Source organism: Marmota flaviventris, chromosome 15 (genome assembly GCF_047511675.1).
Source record: "Marmota flaviventris isolate mMarFla1 chromosome 15, mMarFla1.hap1, whole genome shotgun sequence".
Lineage (NCBI taxonomy): Eukaryota > Metazoa > Chordata > Mammalia > Rodentia > Sciuridae > Marmota > Marmota flaviventris.
The window spans coordinates 10,396,144-10,406,239 of NC_092512.1; the positions used below are offsets into that span (position 1 = coordinate 10,396,144).

General features: G+C 38.7%; 1 non-coding gene across 1 annotated transcript; it reads left to right on the forward strand.

The window, feature by feature from the left end:
• Positions 1 to 716: 716 nt before the first annotated feature.
• Trnat-ugu (transfer RNA threonine (anticodon UGU)) lies at positions 717 to 789 on the forward strand. The gene has a single exon. It is a non-coding gene; the product is annotated as a tRNA-Thr (tRNA).
• The last annotated feature ends 9,307 nt before the right edge of the window (positions 790 to 10,096 follow it).

The following is a 10,096-nucleotide window of genomic DNA, read 5'->3' on the forward strand; positions in this document are numbered from 1 at the left end:
CATACTGCAACGCAGCGTTTATTTTTAGCTGGTGATGAGCTGCAGATGTTAGATTTTCTAAAATCTTCACTTCACATGACACAAGGAGAGGTGTCACTCTTCCCACCACCTGCCCCTCTTTACCAAATGAGGCACTGTTTGTAAGTTCAAGTCTAGAAATTTCTCCTGATGAACAATTTGGGCAACAGTGTTAGAAATAAGGCCCTGAGAGAAATATTCAGACCAACAGGTCAATTGACCTGTCTAAATCTATACTTTTTCTCTAAGGTGCATAGAGAGAGGCCCAGAAAACTTCTTTAATAGTTTAGAGAAAAACTGTCCCTTCTCCATTGGTGCTGATCACTTGCTATTGCATTTATTTGTTGAGCCATCCATCTCCCTAACTAGACATAGAGTTTTGAGGTCAAGCCTGTGTCTTATGCACGCTGCCATACAGCACTAAGCAGAGTGCCTGTCACTTAGATTGTATTTGTGTTTGCTGAGTAATGAGTAAATGAATGAATGTGTTCAATACAGAAGTGGCTAAAGACTTTGTTGACTCAGAGTTCTACAAAGATTCCTGAGATATTGTTCAATCTTTTCTGTATTCTCCACAATTTCTTTTTCTTTATTTTAAGTTTTTTATTGTTGGTTGTTCAAAACATTACATATTTCTTGATATATCATATTTCACACTTTGATTCAAGTGGGTTATTAACTCCCATTTTTACCCCATAGGGGTTGTAGCTCAGTTGGTAGAGTGCTTGCCTTGTATGCACAAGGCCCTGGGTTCAATCCCCAGCACCACCAAAAAAACAAAATTAAAAAAAATCCTCCACAATTTATTTTTCAAGAGCAATGCTTGCATTATTTTCAATAGCTCTTTAATAATATGATAAAAATTGATCGTCTAATGTGTTCTAGGCACTATTCAAGGTTCAAGGATGTATCAGTGAATTTGAGAGACTGGGTTCTTGCCATCTGAGATTTCTGCTTGAGCAAGGGGTCATATGATAACCATATTAATCGTGAATGGATTTCTTTAAGTATTCTTTAGTAGAGTAAAATAGATTACAGTATTAATTGATGCTATTTACCAAGTACTTCCAGTCCTCTATCTGGGTACATGATAATAGGACTTTCCCACTGTTTGACACTGTGTGCCTCTGTGATTCACTTTGACCAGCTGAATATGAACAGAAGTCACTTCTGGGTGGAAGCTTTAAGAGCAAGTCCTGGAGTTCCATGGTCTTGTCTTAATGGTGGACAATCTGCTAGTCTGGTTCTTGGAGTAGGGAAACATAGAGAAGATCCCAGAACTAGCCTAAGATGCTCATAAGAGTGAGCAAGACCTGAAGCTAATGGATTTTCAGTTTTTCTTCTTTCTAAAGCAAAACTGATTCTATGTCAAGTCACAGATTAATTAATAGTATGGCATGGAGGCTGATCTAAGTAGGAAGAAGAAATAGGAAGGAGTTGAGGAAAAAAAGAGAGGGAATTTTGAGGGAACTCCAGGGAGCTCAAGACTGGAGATAGAAACATCCAGATAGGAAGGAAATGGTAAGCAAAGTTTGGAGATGGGATACAACAAGTGGTTTCCAGGATTCTGAATGTTGATTGTAATTAATGAGGAGCCAAGACTTGAATCCTGGCTTGTCTAGATGCTTCCAACTCAAGGGACTCCCTGCAGGCACTTGCATGTTGTTAGATGAATTCCCAAAGTCTGCCGCCTCTCTTTCCTGAACATTTGGGAGAGACTTGGAGATCATGTTTCTCTGCTACCAGAAAGCCCAGTAGTCACCAATGCATCTGCCTCTAAAACATAAATAAAATAAGGCTAATACTTCCTTTTTTAATTTTTTCCTTTGCATTGGTGCATTATAATTATATATAGCAGTGGGATTCATTTTTACATATTTGTACATACACACAATATAGCAGCTTAATTTGGTAATTTCATTTCTGGATATCTCCCCTCTTCCTTCTCCCTGGTCTTCTTCTTCTACTTTACGGTCTCCTTGTATTTTCATGAGATTCCCCCCACGTTTTTTTCTCTCTAGCTTTGACCTATGAGGAATAAAAATCTATTATCCTTGACTTTCTGAGTTTGACTTATTGGACTTAATATGATGTTCTCTAGTTTCATCCATTTACCAGCCATTTTTTATGGCTGAATAAAACTTCATGGTGTATATGCATCATATTTTCTTTGTCTATTTATCTACTGAGAGACACTAGACTGGTTCAAAAATTTGGCTATTGTAAATTTTGCTGCTATAAACATGGATATATATGCATCACTATATTAAAACAACTTTAATTTTTTTTTTTTGTACCGGGGATTTAACCCAGGGTTCTTTATTTATTCATTCATTCTAATTATGTATATATGACAGCAGAATGCATTTTGATTCATTGTACACAATTGCAGCACAACTTTTTATTTCTCTGGTTGTACCTGATGTAGCATTGCACCATATATGCCATTATACATGTACTTAGGGTAATGATGTCCATCTCATTCCACCATCTTTCCTGCCACCATGACCCCCCTCCCCTTTTCCCAAAGTTTCTTCATTTTACCCATGCACCCTGCCCATTGTGGATCAGCATCCACTTATCAGAGAGAACATTTGGCCTTTGTTTTTTGGGATTGGCTACTTCACCTAGCATGATATTCTCTAACTCCATCATTGACCTGCAAATGCCATAATTTTATTCTCTTTTAATGCTGAGAAATATTCCATTGTGAGCATATACCACAATTTCTTTATACATTTATCTATTGAAGGACATTTAAGTTGCTTCCACAATTTAGCTATTGTAAATTGAGCTGCTAAGAACATTGATATGGCTGCATTATTATAGTATGTGGATTTTAAGTTCTTTGGGTATAGACTGAGGAGTGGGATAGCTGAGTCAAATGGTGGTTCATTCCAAGTTTTCTGAGGAATCTCCATATAGTCCTCCAGATTGGTTGCACCAATTTACAGTCCCACCAGCAATGTATGAGTATGCCTTTTCCCCACATATCCTCGACAACACTTAGTGTTGTCTGTATTCTTGATAACTGCCATTTTGACTGGCATAAGATGAAATCTTAGAGTAGTTTTGATTTGCATTTCTCTAATTACTAGAGATGTTGCACATTTTTTTCATATATTTGTTGATCGATTGTATATCTTCTGAGAAGTGTCTGTTCCCATTTATTGATTATTATTATTTTTTGTGGGGGGGTATTAAGTTTTTTGAGTTCTTTACATATCCTGGAGATTAGTGCTCTATCTGATATGTTTGTGGCAAAAATTTGCCCCAAAAACGTAGGCTCTTTGTTCACCTCATTGATTGTTTCTTTTGCTGAGAAGAAGCTTTTAAGTTTGAATCCATCCCATTTATTGATTCTTGATTTTTTATTTCTTGCACTTTAGGAGTCTTGTTAAGGAAGTCAGGGCTTAATCTGCCATGATGAAGATTTGGGCCTACTTTTTCCACTATTAGGTGCAGGATCTCAGGTCTAATTCATAAGCGCTTGGTCTACCTTGAGTTGAGTTTTGTGCATGCTGATAGATAGGGGTTTAGTTTCATTTTGCTGCATATGGATTTCTGGTTTGCCCAGCACCATTTGTTGAAGAGGCTATCTTTTCTCCAATGTACGTTTTTGACTCCTTTATCTAATATGAGATAACTGTATTTATGTGTAACACAGGGGTTCTTAACCACTGAGCCACATTCCCAGCCATTTTTATTTTTTCTTTTGAGACAGGATCTCACTAAGTTTCTGAGGCTGGTTTTGTACTTGTGATTCTCCTGCCTTAGTCTCTCAAGATGCTGGGATTATAGGCATGTGCCACAGTGCCCATCTAAATTTTAGGATAAATACAGAAGCACAATATACCTGAATCATATGGCAGTTTTATTCCTAGCCTTTTGAAGAGCCTCCATACCAATTTCCATAGTGGTTGTACTAATTTACAATCCTACCAATAGTGTAGAAGTGTTACTTTTCCCCCAGATCCTTCCCAGCATTTGCTATTGTTTATTTTCATTAATTGGAGAGATTAGAATTTCCCTATTTGCTAAAGACGTTGAATTTTTTCTTCATATATTTGTAATTCTTTGGAGAAGTGTCTTGTTTATTTCATTTGTCCATTTATTAGCTTTTTTTGGTATTAAGGTTTTTGGGTTCTTTGTATATTCTGGATATTAGTTCTTTGTCATAAATGTAGCAAGCAAAGATTTTCTCCCATTTTGAGGTTTCCTCGTTATGCTCTTATTTCTTTGCTGTACAGAACCTTTGTAATTTGATTCCATATCATTTACAAGTCAACTCAAAATGAATCTTAGACCTAGAAGAAAATACAGGGTCAATGTTCCAACATATAGGCACAAGCAATGACTTCCTCAATAGAATTCCTAAAACTCAGGAAATAATAGCAAAAGACCTTCTTACATTGGGCCAGTCAGATGCAGTCATTTATTGAAGCATTGTCATGTAGCTATCAGCAGGGAAAAGGAATAAAGTATAATAGACGGTGAAATTTTATGAGGAGTAACACATAGAATTTTAGGGGTTTGGCATTACGATATTGAGGAAGTGGATTTGTCACTAATAAAACAATACTTCAAAAAGTGTGTATGTTCTCTTCTGTATCCTATTTCTAGCTCTCAAAAGATCTTCATTCTCAAATGATCATTTGATTAAACACTTTAATCTTGTTCTTGGCTTAAATAAGTATTAAAACTCTTCCTGTGAAATTCAGTGTGCTGACACAGCCCACCTCTTTTCAGATGACCTGGCTATTCCCTAATGTGTCACACTTTCATAATTCATGGCTTTAGAGGGTTTTTTCCCCTCCGTCAGAATACATGCCCTGACCTTCTCTTTCTAGGGCTCACTCTAGCTATCCCCATCACTGGTATCTCTCTTGCTCCCTAGTTCTCCTCCTTTGGCATTCATCTGTGTGTCCCACCAAAGCAGGGGCCACATACTTTGGTCTATGTATTAGAGCTTTGCACAGTCCCTAGTTAGCAGCTGCTAAACGGTTGTTAGGGGATGTACTTGGTCTTTCCTAACTATGCGTCTCTTCTCATTTCTCTTTGGGAGTCCAAGTTGTTCTTTATTTTTGAGTCTCTCATCTCCTTTACTACTTTCCAGTAAACCAACTCTTTTCTGCTATCCCTCTATAGGGTTTTTACTGCTTTTTCTCTTTATAAGCACCAATTCCTTATCCTGACTTGGTGATTTTTTTTCTTTACGGCTCTTGTAGGGCAAAATATTCGGTCTACTGATTTAGTGACTCAGGGTCCAGAGATGTAAAGATGTTCTTTGTTAACATTCTTTGAGAATATCTTATCTGAAAATAGCTGTAAAACTCAAGCAGAAGAAAGAGCTGATTTTTTAAAAAATTCATCTTTGGGGCTATTGACAGTTAACTGATTACCACATAGCCAGCCAACATCTTCCAGCGCATGTTTGTAGGATGGGTCTGTCTGGGATATGTCAGCCAAAATGACTTATGTCAAGAAGTGATTGACACATTATTCTCATTTTGTAGATACATGCAGAGGAACTAAGGCTTGTGAATAGCCATGTAACTTGAGAAAAAATGGATTTTGGATGGTGTAAGAATGTAACATCGATTAAGAATGCTATTACTCATTAATCAGTGCAAACCATATTAGAAATTCTCCATGTGTCAAGTTCTGTACCCAATATCATGGAAACATTGGTAAATAATATCTTGTCTTTCAAGGAGTTCGTAGCTCAGTAGGCAACCTCTCTGGGGGACCCAACATTATAACGGGATGTAATAGGGTCTGTCCAAGAAGCTGTCCAGAAGAGGAGCCAATTTGACACCAGGACACATCTAGATTTATCCTGTCACACTGGGGACACATTTTCAAAGCCTTTGGGGTCATTGTTTTCAAGTTAGATTGTCAGGTGACATAGTTCCCCTCCTAGACATCCAGGAGGTTCCTGAAATTGAGGATAAGCCCTCTTGTCACAAAGTTATTTTAAGAAATTTAATAAGCAGAAAATATTCTACAACAACCAATTAAACATTACCTGTGCAGACAGCTTGAGGTATGACAGAGACTGGAAATTTCTGGGTGACCTCATCCTGCTCATCTTTGCTTATTTTTTTCTTCCGCGGGGTCTTAAGAGATGTGGCAGTGTTGTTCTGATGTAGCGCCTTTTGGAATCCATGTTTTCCTGAAGCTTTGAAATGATCTTTAACTCCTTCTTATGCTAAGCTGTGGTCCAAGTACCCTCTTTCTGATCCTTCAGTCATTGCTGGTCTTCCCAAGGCCAGAGGGATGAAGTTTAATTGTTATCTTTCTCTCTCTCCCTCCCTCCATCCTGCCCGCCCGCCCTCCCTCTCTGTCTTCATAGAAAAGGGTGCTGTGGGTGCATTGAGTTTCTGAGGCCCACTCAGTCCAGCTCCTTGCTTATGTTTTCCTGCTTCACATTCTTCTCACATTTGTCTGTGGCTGGCTTCTAGTATGGTTGTGGCCAGTGACCAGATGATTTCAGGACACAGGGCTGGAAGCTGATTGGTGGAAACCAAATGATAAAAATGAAGCACCCTACACAGTCAGTGCTGCCCTAATGAAAAAAAAAATTGGGGGGTAGGTAGGGTTGAATATCCTCAAAATATATAATTCTATAATTCTGGCATATGCTAAGAACACAATCTACCACTGAGCTAAAGCCCCAGTCCAAACATTTAGTTTTTGAGCATGTATTCTTGATATTAAGTCATGAAATTTTAAACATTGGAAAGGAAGAACAATAATACATATTCCCACCAACCAGAATGAATTACCACTTGCATTTGACACTACTGGCTTTCTGTCATTTTTTCAAGGCATATTATTGCTGTTTTGAATTATGTAAGTAATATATACACAGATAGTATTTGTCTTTTTCAGAAATATCTATAGAGTTTGGCTAAAGCTTAAAGTCACAATTTAAGCTTTAGACAAATGCTCTAAATACTTCTGTTTCTTCTTCAGTCTCCATTTTTAAGCACTTCTGCACCCCAAACCAACACATACTCCTGGAAGGCAGCATTAGTTGGATGGAATCATTCCAGTCTTATGTACTAGACATACATAATCATAGAAAGTAAATAGTGTAATTTTCCAATTCACAGATATGCTTTGCAATGCATATTACATTCTGTTACTTTAAAAAAATGTAAAAGTACTATTTAGGGACTTTGCATGCAGTTGCAAGCAGACAGCGTTGACTTCTTTGAACTTCTATCCCAACATGGGTGTCTATTACATTTTAATCCACTCCATTTTGTTTAATATTTAGATTGTTCCCCAATTTTTTTCTGGTCAAAGCTATCAAGAGTTAGAGCTTGGTTGTTTTTTTTTAAGTGCTTATTTTTCGAGCATGGCACCCCAAATTACTGTGTCATAAGCTAAACATATTTTTAGGGTTTTTAAAATAAATAATGTGTACTAATGTTCTGTGAAGAAAGCAGCAGGGGTTGAATATCCTCAAAATATATAATTCTATAAGTTTTGGATTTGACCTATTATGTTCACTAAAACAGAGTGTTGGTAGGAATCTCAAGAAGTGAGGAAAGGCTGAATTTTAGAGTGGGTACTTTGGAATTCCCTGAAAGAGACATGGAGTGTCAGTTTGTTTTCAGATATGAATTTAGAATGCTTGAAAACTTAAATATAGCTCAGACTTTCAGAGGAGAACCTAAAATTGGATGTCGCTGCCTTGAAAATTGACATGGCCCATTATGATTTGGGTCTGGAATCCCCTACCCCATCTTGTCACCCAAGCTTAAATGTTGAAGGCTTGATCTCCAATGCAGCAATTCTAGAGGTGGGCTTTGGGGAGGAGACTGAATTATTAGGGCTATGACCACTTTGTGGATTAGGGCATTGACAGGTGAGTGCACTCTAGGAGGTAATGGAAACCATAGGCAGGTGGGGCATGGGGAGGAAGTAGGGCACTAGGGATATGCTTGGGGACTATATCTTGTCCCTGGTCCACTGCCCCCTCCCTCTCTCTCTCCTTCTCCCTGCTTCTTGGCTGCCATGAGCTAAGCAGCCTTCCACTCATGACCTTACACCACGATGTCCTGCCTCACCTCAGGCCCAAAGCAATGGGGACAGTTGACTATGGACTGAAACGTCTGGGACTCTGAGCCAAAATAAATCTTTGTTTTGTCAACTATTCCTGTCAGATGTTTTCGTCACAGCAATTAAAAAGGTGAATACCACATCACCCTTAGCTATCATCAAGGGCAGTAACTTCTAAAGGTTTCAAGAGAAGCTGGCCCTTTTATTCAAATGAAATCTTATTGGAAAACTCTCAGTCCAGTAGGAAGGAAAGTCATGCTGACTCTACACAAGCTCCATGATCTCCAACAAGGAGCCTAGAAAGTGTATAGGAGAGTCACTCTTTGAAAACTAGTGAATTAGTCCAAATTAATTTTTCTGAAGTAGATGCTAAAATTCAGAGAAATACAGTGATCTCAGCCACATGTTTTAGAAGGTTCCAAAAATTGGGGCTGTGTTCCCCATCTCAGCCATGTTTTGACTTGGAACATCGTACAACCCTTATCCAAGACAAAGCTTAGAAACTTTCAGGAACTTTTGGCACTGCTTTGAAACTTCCATCAAACATGAGACTTCTCTTTTGTATACCCACATTTGGTTGTGGACTTCAGGTTGAAGGAGCCCACTCAGACTCAAGGCCAGGCACATTGAAGTTCATCATATAACCATTATTTTTATAAGCGGCAGTTTCCGTAATTGATTTTACTATTTCTTTAAGGGATAGGTGATGAGCTTGGGTGATGACCAACCACCTGTCCATAAACTCATTAGAGCATGATCATGAAATAGAACTTTTTTTCATTATATAGGAAATAAATAGAATTTTTAAACAGAGAAAATGTTTCCAGTGTTACATGCATTTATCCTTTTTTCTTAATTGTCCAATCTGTCTTTTGAAAAAGACCATCTCGAGCATACAGAGTGGGATTTCATTAAGAACTATTGACAAGTATTTATTTATATTCCTTTTTCTATAAGAGACTATTAGTATTTTAATCCTATATCAAGAGGTTAGACCCAGGATTTCCAGGACACTTCTATGATACAACTTTGCAGGGGGGGTCAACCTTCTTGGTGATTCGAGGTCTCCTTAATAGCATACCATATTTCCCCTTTAACCCTCCATTTCCTTTCCCTTGGAAGTGTTGTGCAGTGGAGTCCACTGATAGAAAATTGAAAGTCTCATTCACATGCAGCATGGTATTCCATGTAAATGAAGAACTCTCTGCTTATCTGCAGATGAAGCTCCTCAGAATCTAAGTTCTGTCTGACGGTGACTCCCAGCTAGAGCCTTGTGGACCACCTGTGCCATCAATGGTTCATGGGAGGACATAATGTGTGTCTTCTGAGTGCTGAACCAGGGGCAGGGTTTGGTGTTTTCAAGACACAGCTGCTTCATCTGCTTGCTCACTGTGCCATACGAATATTGCCATGTCTACCGTGATGGGACAATGGTGGGAGAGTACCACCCAGTGTTACCTGCTTCTCAGCCCATCCCCTAGGACGATGACCCTCATTACATACTGAATCTCAAGAATAACAAGCTTTCAGCCACATTTTTCTCGGCTGGCTTTCTGAATCAGCCCTCATCTTCTTAAATAATGCTGCGCATGCATCCTCTGAGTGAGGACTTTCAGGCTTTGGTGGAAGATGTCTATGTTTAGCCTCATAAAATCACCAACTGCTCTGGGGCAGGCTTGTTAACTTCCCTCCACCCCTTTCTCGGTGATGTGTAATTTTCACTTTAAGTCCTCTATTTACTGCCCCTAAGTGTCCTGCCGTTTATTTTCTAGTTGTCAAAGGCTTTAGCTTTCACTCTCTGAACCACACACACCCACACACAGGCACCCCAGGGTCTCAGCAAAGGGTTTGTACCAAATGCCTTAATTCTGACATATGTTATTTAATTCTATTCCTGATGACTTTTGCCTTTAAATTGCAGTTTCGCTGTGCCATGTTGTCTCTGCAGATGGCAAACCGACCATTCTTCCTCCATCTGGAGCTGGCAATGTGAATATTTTTGACA